The following is a 5,154-nucleotide window of genomic DNA, read 5'->3' on the forward strand; positions in this document are numbered from 1 at the left end:
GAGATAAAATTGAAGTTGTCAAGGTCTTCATTCTTCTTGGATCAACTATCAACACTCATGGAAGCAGCAGTCAAAAAATCAAACGATGTATTGCATTAGGCAAATCTGCTGCACAAGACCTTTTAAAGTGTTAAAAAGAGCAAAGATGTCAGTTTGAAGACTAAGGTGCACCTGACCTGAGCCATGGTATTTTCAATAATCTCATATGTATGCGAAAGCTGGACAGTGAATAAGGAAGATCATAGAAGAATTGATGCATTTGAGTTATGGTGTTGGAGAAGAATATTGAAAACTTACTGCGTTGGGCAAACCTGCTGCAAAAGACCTCTTTAAAGAGTTAAAGAGCAAGTGGTTCAATAGCGAATAATTGCTATCAGAACTGTTTGGGATTGTTGCCAACGTAAAGGTAGACATTTTGTAACAAAAGGAGGGGAATGGTTGATTTTGCAGTCCAGCAGGGAGGACCCTGGGACCATCAAGGGAGAAGAGTGGAGTGCAGGACCCTTTCCAGAGAAGCAGTGACCCCAGAGATGGAGACAGAGATGATGAAGTGGAGAGATTGAGCATCTGGGGATTCTAGACTCAAGGAGGGAGGGGGGCTGTGTGCTGGGGGCTGGGGGGCAGGCTTGGAGGGTATGCCCTTTGGTTGTTTCAATGGTTACATATTCCTGGGTGCTTTGGTGTACATCCAGAAAAAAAAACAACAGGGAATGGAAGCAAATGCTGTTGCATGATGATGCATGGAGGGAATTATAGTCATTGCAATGAAATGAAATTCGATAGGATGAATGTAAAGCTGATGTTCTCCCATGTAAAGTATCCTTCAATTCACAATAAAAATTTAGGATTGTAAAACCATTACAGGACTGTTCGGAAATTACAATATGTTCATGTGTGTATGCAATGTTTAACAAGGTGTCTGAAATTTAGTAAAGTTTAGCTTCAAACATTTTTAATAAAGTGATTGTGTCTCCAAAAAAAAATAAAAGTGTTAAAGAGCAAAGATGTCATTTGGAGGACTAGGGTGCACCCCACATAAGACTATTTTCAATTGTCTCATATGTATGTGAAAGCTGGACAATGAATGAGTAAGGAAGACCAAAGAAGAATTGGCTGTAATCTTCATGGAAGCAGACCTTTCTTCCACAGTAACACTAGCTGGGTTTGAAATAAAGAGTTTGGCTACCCAGGTACCTAAAGACCTACAAGCCTTAAGTGGTTCTGCCCCTGATCATCAATCTCAAATCTTCTACTATTTTCTTCCTTAGCAATTGTCCTGCAATCTCCTTGATTTACTCTAGGTTTCTTGAGACCTTTGTCCTGACTATTCTGCCTCTGACACTTTTTCCCAAGACTGCATGGCTTCACTAACCACTTCACTGAAGGCCCAGCTCAAATGTTATCTCCTCTGGGGAGACTTCTCTCATCTCCCTATCTAAAACAGCACTCATTTCTGATCCCTCCCCACTTCTCCTGATCTGCTTTTCCTTCATAACACTTATCAACAGCCAGCATATATTTTTGTGAGGGTTTCATCATTATTTTTTTTTCTCTCTCTCTCCCCTGGTATGATGCAAGTTCCAGGAAAACAGGGACTTGTTTGGTTCATTCTTCCAGAAACTCCACTCTAGTCTAACCTGTCTTCTCCCCATTCTTGGACTATACCAAGGTCTTACACACCTTGGTCTTTACCCTTGCTGTTCTCTCTGCCAAGAAAACTGTTTCCCAGACCTTCAGGTGGGTCACTCACCCATTCTTTCAAATGCTGTCCTCACAGATGAGTCTTGTTCTGTCCCTCTGTTATCATTCTCATCCTCTTTGCTGGACTTCACAACACACATTCCATTTATATGTTCACTGTTTATTTGGTCTTATATTCATCAGTTGTTCTTCCTTCTAGAATATAACCTCTTTTGTGATCACTACAATATCCCCAGCATTTTAAATCATTCCTCAATATTTGTTGTTCTTGTTAAGTGCCATCAAGTCAGTTCCAGCTCATAGTGACCCTATATAGATAGGGTTTCCAAAGGAGCGTCTGGTGAATTTGTACTGCCAACCTTGTGGTCCAGTGCAGTAAATATTTGCTAATTGAATGAATAACTATAAGAAATGTTTTAAAAAGAAATTTTAGAATTATACACATCACATATATTATAAATAAACCCTTTAAAGTGTTGAAGAGCAAAGATGTTAGTTTGAGGACTAAGGTGAGCCTGACCCAAGCCATGGTATTTTCAATAATGTCATATGTATATAAAAATTGGACAGTGAATAAGAAAGACCATAAAAGAATTGATACATTTGAGTTATGGTGTTGGTGGAGAATACTGAAAATACCATGGACTGTCAAAAGAACAAACAAATCTGTGTTGGAAGATTTACAGCCAGAGTGCTCCTTAGAAGCCAGGATGGCCAGACTTCATCTCTCACATTTCAGACATAGTGTCAGGAGGGACCAGTCACTGGAGAAGGATATCATATTTGATAAAGTAGAGTCAGATAAAAAGAATAAGACACCCCACACACACACGAGATGGATTGGACCAGTGGTAACAGCAAATGCTGAGGTTGACCCAGGACTGGGCAGTGTTCTATTCTATTGTACATAGGGTTGCTATGAATCAGTACTGACTCAATGGTACCCAACAACAACAACAACATATTACAAATGGAGTCCTGGTATGACACTGTAGGATAAGCATTGAACTGCTAATCACAAGCTGATTCAAACCCACCAGCTGCTCCTTGGAAACCATATACTGGGTCACTATGAGTCAGAACCGACTGGATGGCACTTAGTAACAACAGTATTATAAATATTTGTATATTCTCAAGATGAATACTCATTAGAGATTTATTTTACTTTGAAGTACAAACTAATTAGAATAAACTTCCATCCTCATACAATTCAGACAAATGAAAAGTAATAAAAATATTTCAAAACTGTATATAAAAATTATGTTATGAGCTGAACAAGGAACTCTAATCTGAGAAGCAGTGACACCAGAGAAGGAGGCAGAGGTGATGGCATGGAGAGATTAAGCAGCTGACGACTCTAGACTCGTGGATAGAGAAAGGCTGTATGCTGAAAAGAAAGGTGGAAAGAGTAAGGTGGCCAGGAGACTGGTTTCCAGAACACACCCTGTGGTTGTTTAAATGATTATATATCCCTGTGTGCTTTTTTTATATACATGAGCTAGAGGATAGACACACGTTGACATGGGTGATGGGGCAGGCAATATACAACCTGAGGAAGTTTGGCAGAGGAAGGATGGGGGTGGTGGGAGACACAGGGAGGAATGCAGTGGTTGGAGTGAATAGAGGTAAATTCTGTTAACTGTTGGTGTGTGGAGGAGATTGCAACCATATAATGAAACAAAGTATGTGATTTGTTGAATGTGAAACTGATGCTCTTTTCTGTAAACCTTCACTGAATTCACAATAAAAAGTTTTAAAAAAAAATTATGCTAGTGTTCTGATCTTTGGTCCCAGGCTGGTCCAAAGACAAGTTGCAAAGACGGAGTTCCTCTCATCCTTCTTCCACCTCATTGCCAAACACCCCTTCTCCTGCCATCTGACCACTCCATTACCTTTTAGGAAATTTTTTCTTCTCTGTTACTGAGGAGTTGAATCTCTTTTTACATGTAAACAGAGGTCAGATATTGGATGGACTTAAAAGCAATGTTAAGCATTAGAGGGTTTTGTCTAAAAACATATTTTCTGATTACAATGTAATAAGCAAGGATGTTTAGGGCCCAACTGTAAATGTGATCACTGTTGTTTTGTGTCTGGAGTCGGTTCCGACTCTTAGTGACCCTGTACAGGGTTTCCGAGGCTGTAAATCTTTCCAGGAGCAGAAAGCCTCATCTTTCTCCCGCAGAACAACTGGTAGTTTCAAACTGCTGACGGTGAGATTAGCAGCCACTACACTACCAGAGCTCCTTATGCATGTGAAATGCCTTTGAAGATAAGTAGAAAGTGAATCCAGGGGTCTAGGACAGATAAAATATATTGTTTTATATTTTTATTTATTTTGCTTCTTATAAAGGTACAATTTCTTTGTATTTTGACATGAAATTATTACAGTCTCAAAACTCTATAGATACAAAGCAAATTTTATCAAAATTACTTTTAAAAATTAATATAAAATATAATATAAAAGAAAATTGAAACCCAAAGCACATGGAAAAACAAACAAATATTACCTAAAACTATAAAAACTTTTTTACACTTAATAAACTAACCACAAAAATTAACACCCCAAACTAGTAAGGTTGAAATGAAATGAATATACAAACAATGTGATTATGTAAACAATGTTAGAGGTATTGCTGATTTTGAAAACAATATGGTACTAGATTACAAGAGCTATAAAAACTGTTTATATTCTTTCACCCAGTAATGCATTTGCAAAGTGTTAAAGGAACACTTAAAACTTTTCATAAAACAATGTTTATGGGGGTGTTATCAAAGCAATGGCAACTAATAAATGCTATTAACATGCTAAAGGGTGTGTTCTAAACCTAGTGTGCATTTCTGGGGCTGAAGGCTTCTGAGCTGGATGTCTTCCTCAGGCAGTCTAGAGTTTATGAAGACTCTGAATATTTGGAAATTATAAAACCGGGTAAAAATTAAGGGTTCTTTTTTGTTTGTAAACTATTCTTTAGATTAGGGTTAAAGTGTTGTTGGACTGTGACCTTGTAATTAATTTTTAATGGGTGTTGTAGTTGTTAGGTGTCGTGGAGTTGGTTACGACTCATAGCAAACCTGTATAGGGTTTCTGAGGAATGACTGGTAGGCTTAAACAAACAGCCTTGTGGTTAGCAGTCCAGTGTTTATCCTACAGCACCATACCATATCAGGAGTCCTTTTAATGGGTAAACTTAAGTAAAACTACTTTGGAAGGGTAGGGAATATCTCAATTAAATGAATCACCATGGTATACCTTAGAAACTGGTGAAGGCTTAGGAAATGTATCTTTTTTTTTTTTTTTTTTGCACTTTATACTTTAAGATATAATTTTATAATCAAACAGCAAGGGTAACAAAATATAGCGATGTCACCATTTTAAATAAATAAATGTGTTAAAGACATTCTAAGTAAAATTAAATGACAAATAAGAAACTAGGGAAAACATATCTTAGGCACAAG

Source organism: Chrysochloris asiatica, unplaced genomic scaffold (genome assembly GCF_000296735.1).
Source record: "Chrysochloris asiatica unplaced genomic scaffold, ChrAsi1.0 scaffold00430, whole genome shotgun sequence".
Taxonomy (NCBI): Eukaryota; Metazoa; Chordata; class Mammalia; order Afrosoricida; family Chrysochloridae; genus Chrysochloris; species Chrysochloris asiatica.